Here is a 12,980-nt window from a genome sequence, read left to right on the forward strand (position 1 = left end):
ACAACTCGTGGATCTTCTTAACACAGGTGCTTGTGCTGGCTCTGTTGGTCCACTATTGACTAGCACAGGTGGTGTTTCCTTGTTTCTATACAGGCTGAATCCTCTGCATTTATGTCTTCCTGCAGTATCTCTTTTTTTTTTTCCAGCAGGTTCCTTCGATTCCTCCTCAGTATTTGACCCTTCTCTGTTCTGACTGTAGGATCTTGGATTTACTTCCTTCAGAAGCCTTTTTGTCCCAGATGTTTGAATCTCTAATTCTCACTGTGGCATGTTGTGCCAGTGGCCAAAGCTTCTCAGTGTCTTGCATAGTTTATCGTTTATCTCCCTTGCAGATGCTTTTGTTTCTGTATGACATCTCTGAGTCTGCAGAGTAGGGAAGTGTGGTGTGTAGTTTACATCCCATCAGAGCTTAGTGGGTGACATGCCATGTTCAGGTGGTGAAGCTCTGTACTCAACAGAGCTAGATACAGATCTGAGCTACAGTCTAGTGATTTTTTTGAACAACTGTTTAACTATGTGAACTCCTTTCCCTGCTTTGCCGTTTGACTGTGAATGCTGAGGACTTGAAGTCACAATTTGGAAAACATACTCTTCTGAATAGTTCTGGAATTCTCTACAACTGTAACATGGTCCATTTTCTCTGTAAACAATTTGAGGAATTCCATGTCTTGCAAAGATCGGTTTCATATATTGGATCAAGCAATGCAGCAGACATATTAGGAAGCAGAGCAATCTCTGGGTAGTTTGATAGATAATCAATAACTAGCAAGTAATTATTTCCATCCATGTGGAATAGATCAGTCCCAACTTTCTGCCATGGTTCTGCTGTTATTCTCATGGGTTCCTTTGACTACTTGCATGATGTTTCAAACAGGTCTCACTGTTGGAAACCATCCTGTCAATGTCAGCATTTATCCCTGGCCAATAAACAGCAGTTCTGGCCCTCCTCTTGCATTTTTCAATTCGAAGGTGCCCCTCAGGCACTCTTTTCAGCATCTTGTTGCAGTGATTGAGGAAGACAATACTGTTCTGTCTGAGTAGAAGCCCGTTGACAACACTCAGCTCAGTTCTGATGTTGCAGTATGGCTGACATTCACCTCTAGGCCATTCTTCATTCAGATTCTTGATGATCTTCTGTAGGACTGAGTCATTTTCTGTTTCAGCTGCGATCTGCTTGGACTTCATGTCAGACACAGGAAGAAATTCATTAATCAGATTCACATCTGTCTCTGATGAACTCTCATTGTGTGCTTCACTCTGTATCGTTGCCCTGGATAACGCATCAGCTAACACAATAAGTTTTCCTGGTGTGTACACCAATTCAAAGTCATAACTTTGTAACTTCATCATCAGTATTTGGATTCTCGGTGACATATCACTGAGATTTTTCTTGATTATTGCTATTAATGGCTTGTGCTCTGTCTCTGCCATGAATGTTGGTCGACCATACACATAACTGTGGAATTTCTCAAGTATATAGACCAGACCTAGACACTCTTTCTCGATCTGTGCATATTGGCATTCAGATGCTGTCATCATCCTTGATGTTTGTGCTACTGGCCTCCAATCTCCTCCTATAGCCTGATGTAGTACGGCACCTATTCCATCTTTTGAAGCATCTATGGATATTTTCGTCTTTCTGGATGCGTCAAAGAATGTCAAAAGTACTGATTCTGTAGTTAGAATGGTCTTCAGTCGTCCCCATTCTTTCTCGTGGTTGTCTGTCCACTTGAATTCACATTTGTCCTGTAACAACTTCCTCAGGTACATTGTTTTGGAAGACAGGTTTGATATGAATTTACCAATGAAATGGATCATTCCTAGCATTCTCAATACACATTTTTTGTAAGTCAGTCTGGGCATCTCTAAAATGGCTTTCACCTTGCTCTTGTTTGGCTCCACATTTGCCTCTGACTGTTTATCTCCCAGAAAGATTTCCTTCACACCAAACTGACACTTTGCTCTGTTTAGCTTTAATCCATACTTCTGGATGTGTTGTAGTACTTTGATAAGCCATTCGTTGTGTTGTTTTTGGGTGGATCCCTATAGGATCATGTCATCCATGTACACATGTACCCCACTTATGCCTTCTATGATGTGCTCCATTGTCCTGTGGAACACTTCCGAAGCTGAGGAAATTCCAAAAGGCATCCTCAGACAAGAGAATCAGCCAAACAGTGTATTAAATGTACAGAATTTTGTGCTATCTTCATACAGTTTTATTTGCCAGAAGCCCTGGGATGCACCGGTCACCTCACTTGTAATTTCATCCCTGTTGGAATCTGATGATGTTCCCTCTTTATATTGACATTCAAGTCTTTCGGGTCCATGCTCACATGTAGGTCACTGTTCTTCTTTTTGACACACACAAATTTTGACACACATCCATTCTGTGGGCTCCTCCAATTTCTGAATGACCCCTAGTGCAGTCATTCGGTCAAGTTCCTGCTTGAGCTTTTCTTTTAGTGGCACTGGAACCCGCCTTGGAACATGCACTACTGGCTGTGTGTCCTCTTAACTGTATTGTATAGGTAAATGGTAGAACTCCAAACCCCTTGAAGATGCTGGGAGATTGATCCAGTATTACCTCTACACTGTTCTGTCCATGGTCACTGTTAATGTGGTACACCCTCTTGACTAGGTTTAAGTTTTCACATGCTTTGTCACCAAGCAGCGATTCATGTCCATCTGGGACGACTGTGAACCTGAGGTGGTGCTCTTTAATTTTCACCTTGAGTTTACATGTACTTTTTGTGCCGATGCTCTGTCCATTGTATGCTTTGAACAGTGCAGGATTTGTATGGATGTATGGCTTTATCTTCATTGCCCTGATGTCACACTCAGAGATCAAATTGACTTTTGCTCCTGTGTCTAACTTGAAAGGAATATTTGTTCCATTTGTATTCAATGACACAGTCCATTTATGTTGCTCAACATTGTTCACTTCCTGCACCATCATGTCCATGGAAAGTGTATCACTGAGAGCAGTTTCTTCTATAGTGTGTAGTGTCTTCTATAGTGTGTACAGTGTCTTCTATAGTGTGTACTCTTTTACTTCTGTTTTGTTTCCCTTAGGAAAAACATTGCTTTGCATAATGTTTCTGCCCTTTGCACTTATTACAGACTTTCCCATAAGGTGGACATTGCTTTGGTGGATGTTTAGTGCCATATCGTTTACAACTGAATGTCTCTCCAGCTTTTTGTTGTTTTCTGTATCTCATATTTTGTTTGTGTGTGTGTCCAGACACTGTGGCTACAACTATGGCTTCATTTTAACTGGTTTTTACACTATCACCAAATGTTTTTGTGTGCTGTAGAACTAATTCATTGGCATGGCATATCTTCACAGCTCCAGCTAAGGTAAGCTCTGTCTTTCACAGCAATCTTTCACTTTCTTATCATTAATCCCAAACACAATTTGATTATGGATCATTGAATCGTGCAGTGATCCAAAAGTACATGTTCTTGCTTTTAAGTCTGTTAAACAATTATCAAAGCTCTCTCCCTGCAGCTGCGTTTGCGAGCAAAACACGTACCTCTCGAAGGTTTCATTTTATTTTAGTGAACACTATTCATCAAACATTTTGATAACCTTGTCGAATTTGCTCTGGTCTTCTGCCTTGGCAGAAATAAATGTGTTGTAAACCTCTAGAGCTTGAGGTACCGCTTTGGTAAGTAGCATTGCAATCTTCCATATATCCAGTTGGCTATCGATTCCAATCACTTGCAGGTAAAACATAAACCTTTGCTTAAACAGCCTCCACTCATGGTCGATATTTCCAGTTCAATTTACAGAATCGGAAGTTTTTAAACTCTCCATATTTTCACTGCTGATATTGACTGTTACTCACTATGTGCAATATCTGTTTCTTTTTTTTCTTTTACTCTGTGCACAGCAGAACTTGGCTGTTTTTTCCACCCTTGGCTGTTTCTTCCACTCCTGGTACCATGTGATATTCTTTTTATTACAATAAAGAAACTTGGGTTTTTTTAAAAACTACTAGATTTATTTACTAAGCAAACAGCATGAAGGACAGAACATACACATGCCAGGCCTCATGTGGAGGCATCCATCTTGAATCTACCCAAGATGCAACATTCCCCAGATGCTACACATACTCTCTGCAACTCCTCCTGGTGGTAGCATTCTATCACTACAACAAGGATCTGAATAACGTCCTGACTCAGAGTCTCACCCAAAATGTCAACATCTCCTTTCATCCTCCACATTTGTTGCTCCAGAAGTTTGTTTTTTTTTGCTCCAGATTCTAGCATCTACAGTCCCTTGTGTCTCCATTTCATTTTCTAAGAATTTAAATAGATATAATGTTTTGAAAGCTCGGTTTGTGTTTGACACATGAAGCAGACAATTTGTTCTATCCATGAATGCTATGAGTCTGCTTAATAAGTAGATTTTAATAGGCCAGATACAAGCCATTTGGTTCAAAAGGTCTATACTGGTGTTCTTCTTCCACACCAGCCTTCAACCATCACTTTTCTCCTCACCCTGTCAGTACAATTCTTTACTCATTTCTCCCTGAAGCATTTACAATATATTTTGGCATATAAGTCAAGTCATGAAACCTAAAAGAAATCTCAAAAAATGGGGGTCAACTTATACACCGGATATACTGTTAAGACCTAAAATTCAGCTCAAAATCCAACCCGCGCTGATCCAGTGTAAGTCGACTCTTGAGAAACCAAAAAAAAAACACAATTGCGACAGATTTTCATTGAGATTTTTTTATTGAAAACAGCAGCACAATTAGCACCCTTCAAAACCACTATCATTGCCTGAAAACAACAACACATTTTGAACCTTTCAAAATCACTCTCGCTATCTCATCTGAAGCAAAGATGGCTGCAAGCATATCCATCCTCTCACTGTTTAAATGGCCATCATACAGGTTCCAGTCTGTATCTGATGAGGCGGTTTCAGCCTCATCATCAGTGTCCCACAATAAATCAGCTTCAGTGCCATCAATCATACAAGAGATACCACACTTTTTAAATTATTTTATCACAGTCTCTACTTTAACTTTGTCCCATGCCTTGAGCACGAAGATACACAGCATTTCAAGTATTGTAGCACGCATTGCTCCACCTTTTGTAAACGATTTTTCTGCACTCGACATCCTTGTGCACATGGTCTTTGAATGGCTTGTTCAAGCAGACATCGAGAGGTTGCAATATAGATGTCAAATCGTCCAGGATAGCTGGAAAAACCCAACACCCAACCCCAACCAACCAATTTTCCCCTTCAACCGCTGCAACCGTGTCTGCCTGTCCCGCATCGGACTTGTCAGCCACAAACGAGCCTGCAGCTGACGTGGACTTTTACCCCCTCCATAAATCTTCATCAGCGAAGCCAAGCCAAAGAGAGAGTGCTAATCTACTTTTAGTTTTTTCAGTTAAGTGGCTACGAAACATATACCAGACCAGCAAACTCTGATCTTTGTGTAAACCCCCGGCTACCTGTTCTACACATTTTCTATCCTTAGTTTTACATCATTTTCATCCATCCATCCTTTTTCACGAAAATGTACAAAAATACCTGCAAAGAGTAACTTTGTCCCATTGGCCATATACAATAACATCACAGTTAACCTAGCTTGTACTTCTAGTTTGTACAATTTTAATACCTTTCCATTCCACTGTTCTATTGCCTATCATGTCGAAATTCATGGGGGTCTCATCCACGTTTCCGATATTTGCGAATGCAAACTGGTATTTCTGCTAGTTCCATGAAATAAACTAGTGAAAACTTACAACTGTGCAATTTTTGTTTTTTTGGCGAAATACCAGATTTTTCCTGTTCATCAAACGATTGCTCCAGCCGACTGTAGCCTCCAAATCATCACTGAGGTCTGGGTGTGTCTTGCCCCACTGCGGTGCAAATGTTTTTATTTTATTTCAGGTGACTACGTAGCAATCTTGCCTCTGTTCGCGTACCCATTCTGCAACGTGATTTTCCAACTCTAGTCAATGAGTGATTCCTTTTCTCAACTAACATTGCCTTTTTGGTATTTTTCTTAAAGTCTCTTCTTTCTTCCTCCAATTTCTTACCAACTTCTCATCCACATCAAATGTTCTCGCAGCAGCCCAGTTGTTGGTTTTCTTGGCCATTTCTAGCACTTTCAACTTAAAGCTCGCTTCATATCGCATGTTGCGTTGCGTCGATGGACCCTCCATGATAGCAATCACCTCCAGCCAACACCCAGCAGATCAATCCGCGTGATCTACGGGGGCTGACATATATGCCGGTTGACGGCCCTTCTCAAGTATCGTGAGCTTTGGTGGTCCTTATATGCCGGTCAACGGGATACCTCAGGCAGCCAGAAAATTGGGTTGACGTACACCAGATATATCATAAAACCCTTAAAATGAGACTGAAAAAGGGGTTAACATACACTGGTCGACTTAAACACCAAAATATATGGTATCTATCTCCCAATTAGCTGTACTGATGGGATTCATCTCATTTGCTCACCATGACGGTGAACTGCATATTTGCTTGGAAAAGTAATCCCTCCTGAATTTTGGTAAAGTAATCCTTCCTGAATTCCCCATGAGTTATTACTGACTGCCTTACACTGTTACAATTAGTCTAAGTAGAAATATCTTCTCTACATCTATCTCATCAGACCCTTTCATTACATCTTCTGCTACGCTACTACTCCTTTCAAGATAAATATCTGAGATTAACTTCTCAATAATGCACTGAAAGTCCAGTAGATGCAAATTTTTTCTAAGACATGTATGGAGCTGAAGGACCACTTGGCAATGCCCCAGGCAGTATAGGACCTATAGTGTAGGTTGACTTGAGATGTTGACTGAAGACGTATTTGATGCACTGTGTGCAGAATTGGTTTCCCTATTTAAAGGTGGATGTTAATGCATAAAACAGGTACATGAGCAGGCAGGGAATAGAGGGATACAGATCATATGTCGGCAAATGGGATAGTTAGATTGGCATCATGGCACAGGTATGATGGGCTGAAAGGCCTGTTGCTTTCCTGTACTGATGTATGGAAGCAGTTCAGAGAAAGTTTGATGTTTGGAATGGGACAGTTGTCTTATAAAGAAAGGTCGGCAGGCTAGATTTATATCTGCTGGAGTTTTAAAAGAATAAGAAGCAATTGATTGAGATCATGAGGGGTCTTGAAAGGGTGAATGTGGAGAGGATGTTTTCTCTTGTGCGAGTATCGATAAAAATTTTAAAATATGGGGTTACTGGTTTTTTTTGTTCTCTATCAGAGGATTGTGATTCTCTTCAACTCTTACTCAAAGGGAAAGTCCCGAATAACAGCTCACATATATCAATTGATGGTTGAGACACTACCCTCCATCCCAGTGCCAGTTCACTAATGAGCTGATGAAATCCAAAGCCCCATTTGGATCAGCCACTGATCCGTTCATTTGGTCATCCATTCCACAACCACAATTTGCATGTGAATTCAAGTAATTGGCAGCCTCAAGCAATACAATAATAGGTAAAAAATACTAAGTTTAAAGTAGTAAATAAATTTTCTCTGAAGTAACGCATAAACCGTTGGTGTAATGGGAGCAAAATTGACCAGTGGATTGCCTTGGTTATGCTTTGCTCGCAGCAACTATTTAAATAAAGTTTGAATAAAGTTGTGTTTGAATAAAATGGCGTCGCCCAGGATGAAGAGCTGATTGATGCCACTCGCCGAGGGGTTGACTCTCTTAAAGGGTCTCTTTATCCCTGCTTAGTAAGAGTTTCCCTGGTCAGAGGCTTTATCTGTAAACTTGGTGAACAGGGGGTGTTAACCCTTTGAGAGATAAAAAGAAGTCTCATCCTTGGCTTAACAGGACACCCTTGATTTTTAAGCAGGTACTCTGGGTTCTAGATTTGCCCTCAAGAGGAAACATTCCCTCCACCTTCACACTTCCAATAATCTCCAGGATCTTATTTGATTTAATCAGGTCCCCTCTCACCTTTCTAAAACTCAACCAGATACAAATCTAGTCTGTTCAACCTTGCTTTGTCAAGCAACTCACCCATTTCAAATATCAGGGATATCGGCTTATATGAATGGCTTCCTGGATGTATTAACCTCCCTCCTTAAATAAGGAGATCAATACTTAATTAAATAGGGCATTAGTGAGAGCTTATTTGGAGCACACAATACCCCAGATGCAGTCTCACCAATGACTTACATAACTTAAACCATTGCCTCCCAACTTATGTAATCAATGTCCCTCACAATAAACAATGATATTCTGTTAGCCTCGTTCATTACTTGCATATCAACCATTTGCAAACCATGTGCAAAGATGCCCAGGTCTCTCTGCATCTCAGAGCTCTGAAATCTCTCACCATTTAGATGATATGATTCTTTTTTTTTTGCCAAGTTCATTGTTACATGAACCAAGAGGCAGTGATAGAAGTTGTTTGGTGAGCAGACTAGATAGATATCTTATACATGGTACAACAAGTTATGACACTGTTCGAAAATGCAATTACAGAGAGAAATCAATTGGTACAGCACAAATGCAGCATAATTTTATGATTTGGAGATTTATTCAGGAGTCTGTTAACAGTGGGAAAGAATCTGTCCTTAAATCTTGTGGTGCGTGAATCTTCTTCCTGATGGGAGTGGGATGAAGAGAGTGTGGCCAGGATAGGATGAGTCTTTTAAAATATGTTGGGTGTTTTTCCGAGGCAGCAGGAGTTATATATGGAGTTGATTGTGGGGAGGGTTGTTTGATGGCATCTTCCTCCATTATATGTATTCCTCAGATCTTTGTTTTCTTTCTTAACTACATCCATTTGTAGCTTCTAATGAATATACAGGTTCTCTCCAACTTATGACTATGCAACATACGACCACATTTTTTTAAATAATGAAAAAATATAAAATTACCTGATCACAGTGAAAAGCAGGCCTATCTATGGAAAATAACATCTCTTGCAAGAGGTTGGCAGCTGTGGCATTTTAACTGTTTGTGTCCTGTATTTCCTGACTCTGTTGCTCAATATTCTGATGGTCAGACAGATTTTAGAGGCCAGTAGAGTCTGAAGGATGTTCAGGGTCGGCAGCAACAGAGAGAATGAGAAGGATTTAGAGAGATTTCCTTCTGTTCTCTATTGTTTTACTCTTCAGAATCGCTGGCAGCTTCATCAGATTGTAGGATACATGGCAATTCTGACATACGTTCACTCCAAGATATGACTGGTCATCCAGAATGGATCACAGATGAATTTTGGGAATACCTGTAGGAACACAGTAAGAAGCATTCTGGATCATTTTTAATATACGTCAGAGAAGTCCTAAGCAATGTTCCCTCCAATTTTTAGTAGTCAGTAGGCACAAAAATCTTATGTTGTGCAAATATGTGTACAAAAGTATGTGCGTATTGAATGTTTGTGTAACTGTAAACTTGAAATTGTTTCAAGATAATTTTTGGCACATCCCATCTCTCAGGGCTAATAAAACTGTATCGGCATGTTTTCTGTTAACTAACTTTTGTGTGCACATTTAAATTCCATTGTGTGCTAGTTGCAGAATGTGTGCACGTGTACATGTGCACAGCTCAGAGGGAACAGCGGTCCTGTGGTCATGTAGGATATTCTCTTTTCAATGTATCTGTTATACAATCAGACTTTAACAGACCCGTTGCCTTCCTTATTTTAGGTGTTCCTGACAGGCTGCATGATTCCAAACTTACCTTCATATCCATTGCTTTGATTTGAAGGAAAGTGAATTTACTTCCCTATCTGACAGGAAGCTGCCAGGTGCTCAGGCAACTAATGAGTGTCGATTTGACTGCTTCCAGACATTCTGTTAAGCACTAAGAGCTCAAATACAAAATGGTAAAATAGAACTGCCTATGAATGATCCTGTGCATCATCTTGATCCTTTACCCTTGGTTCATAGGCCAGGTGAGACGTTGTCCTTTTGTAACTCAGGTATGTTAGAAGAGGAGCCTTGCATACGTAACCCTATGATCCCAGTCCTGGCATGTTTTGAAGCAGTAGAAATTGCTGGAGTTGACTTCTCTGTTTAGGTGTGTTCCACTAGGCAATTTCCTACCCCGAGCATGTTATTTTCCCTTTCACATCCAAACTTCCTTCAACCAGGAAAGAGAAACACTCTTTATACCCAGTCATTTGATTCCTCCAAAATGTATATATATAAAACTGTCAGAAAGGTATGAAGAAAATAGGAAGAGAAATGCATTTTATAAAGGGCCCATGACTTTGCTTCGTGGAAGTGCTTGCAGTAATTTCTTGGAAATTATTTTTTCATTCCCTGGAGCTTTGAGTGTTGAAAATCATCAACCTTGGTCTTCCCAAAAATAAGGCTGTCATTTAGCCTGAAATGAAGGATTGTTGTGAGTAAACAAAAGGAAGAGCACCAATTCTGTCTCTGACATCTCTTCCTTGGTTGCAGAATTAAATGGAAGGTTATTCGCTTTGGTGGCAATAACTGGCAGACAGATTATTAACTGAACAGTGACAAATTTGGAAAAGGGGTGACGCAATGATTCCTGGGTGTCACAGTGCATCAGTTATTAAAGGTTGGAACAGTGGCTGCTGACCTATTAATAGTTGGGCAAGAACAGGAGGTATATAATCTCTGCTTGGCTCATTCAGGTCTTCTGTCCATGCATCTTAGCATGTTACCACAACCTATTAGATGCCTCCTCAGTGCAGGCCCTTTGAGGGTTATGAAAAATTGTTGAGTGAAGCACTGACTCTTGTCATTGACTGGCACCAGCCCAGAGGAACCCACTTAATTTACAATTCGTCTGGCTAAAGAAAAACGATTTAGGATTGTTTCTTTGTAATTGGATTTTCTTGTGGATAAACACAGCACATTGATCCAATTCCATCTCCCAAATGACTTTGAGGCATATTGTATTATAATCAAGTTTTCTGTTTTGAGTTGCTTCAAAGAGACTCAAGGTCCTGCTTTAAGGTCATTTACCTTCAATTAACAGATTGACATTAACGTTAAGTGAACAGGGTTTGGTGAATGAGGTTCCCACTACTTAGCCCTGCATATGACTTCAGCAGAAGAGGCTGGGGGATGATTGGTTTGTAATATCTAGCATCAAGCCTGTCTTATCAGTGAGGCACTTCAGGGATTCCTGGTTGCAACTTGTGCTTGACAAGCAAAAACCAATCACCTGGCATGGTTAGCTCATTCAATCTGACAGGTGCCCAAGTGGGCAGCTCAGGCAAGAACCCCAGAGGATGAAGAAAATCCACCAATTGACCAGTTGCTCTTTCCCCCCCCCCCCACCCACAATGAAATCTATGGCTTTACCATGTAAATTCTTGATTAGAAAGTCAAGGAGCCCCCAGGGGCATTCCAAAGTTAGGGGAAACGAGCACATGAAAAAGGCACCACGACACATGCCAGATGGTGAGTAAGTGGTTGAATGGCGGGCTGCATTGATATTTTGGTGATGTCGGAGTGGTTTGGGGGGGAGGTGGTGGCATCAGAGCTGGTGTCCAACAAGGGGGGGAGCGGCGGCATCAGACTCCAAGGGGAGGAAAGGGCCCACTTCACCCCCACCCCCCCCCCCACCTACACCACTGGGAGCCTCACTGTCAGAGGGATTGGCTCACTAATGGTATGCACCAATCATTCATCAATATTGAACAAGTCAGTCAGCCTCTCAAGCCTACCCTGCCATTCGATTAGATCACGGCTGAACTCCAATATTAATTCGGCATCTATGCATCTTGACTTCTCTGCCCGCGACCGGGAGGAACTGCAGAGAGTTGTGGTCAGAAACTCAGGCCATCACACAAAACAACCTCCCTTCCATCAGTTGCACCTGTACCTCCCCGGGCTCGAGAAAGCTGTCAACATATTAAGAGATACATCCTACTCAGATCACGCTTCTTCTTCTCTCTTCCATCAGGCAAGTTTGAAAACATGCTTCTCTAGAGTCAAGAGAGACTGCTGTCCTTCCCTGCTGTCTTGAATGGACCTCCCATTAGTATAAGATGTTGCCTTGCATGGTTTAACTGTACTTTTCTCTTCAACACTCTCCCCTGTGCTTTTGTTTTATTGTAACACAATGTATTTATTTATTCTTATACTACACTGCCTGCTGTTTTATGTAGAGCTTGACTTGCCCAGATAGCAAGACTTTTCTCACTGTACCTTAGTACACGTGACAATAAGCAATTCATCACCATTGCCTCAAAAACTGTCAGCCTCAGTGTTTACGTTCAGTAGTCTCAAATGCTCTGAGCAGATGAGACAGCCTTTACAATTCATCCTTTGTTTGAAATTGACCTTCCAACATAATACCTGGAAGGCCTGGTCCTGATTTTCAGATCATTCCACTTGGTCTGGATTCAACAGACCCAAGGGAGTTTGTTTCTCTCCCTATCTCCCTAATTAATTCCTTTAATACTTTCAATGGTTCAATCACGTCACCCTTTAATCTCTATTTTGTTTAAATTGTCTTCCAGCATTCAATGCTATGTAGAATTCAGCAGAAGACTGAACAAATCCAACAAAACAAAGTGTATTGCAGAATCGAAGTCTATCTCAGAATATCTGGGATATCTTAAGGTCCTATGATATGCTGAGGAATTTTCCCTAGAACTATTTCAAGAATCATAAAATAAGATCTCACATGCTCTCATACAAATATTATCTCAAACTCCTTACCAAAAGGAGTTGTCCACTATACTTTGTTTTGGGAAGAGATTAGCAATCGGTCAACCTTAGATTTTGTATGCTTAGTTGTCTCAACAGTTTTGTAGACAAGGGTAATCTGCGATTTTAAAGCCAAGGTGGAAAGATGCAGTGGATATTGGGATCAATCAAGAATTTGATTGACTGGCTGAACAGGCTTGAAAGGGAATGAGCAGTTCTCCATGGGGAAAGGCAAACCTCCTACTGTCTGCTGAGAATCTAGGCTGTGACTATTCAAAGAGGAGAAGAGGATTCTAGAAAGTGTTTAGAAACTTGAGCCCAGGCATT

This window comes from Narcine bancroftii, chromosome 6, assembly GCF_036971445.1.
Source record: "Narcine bancroftii isolate sNarBan1 chromosome 6, sNarBan1.hap1, whole genome shotgun sequence".
NCBI lineage: Eukaryota > Metazoa > Chordata > Chondrichthyes > Torpediniformes > Narcinidae > Narcine > Narcine bancroftii.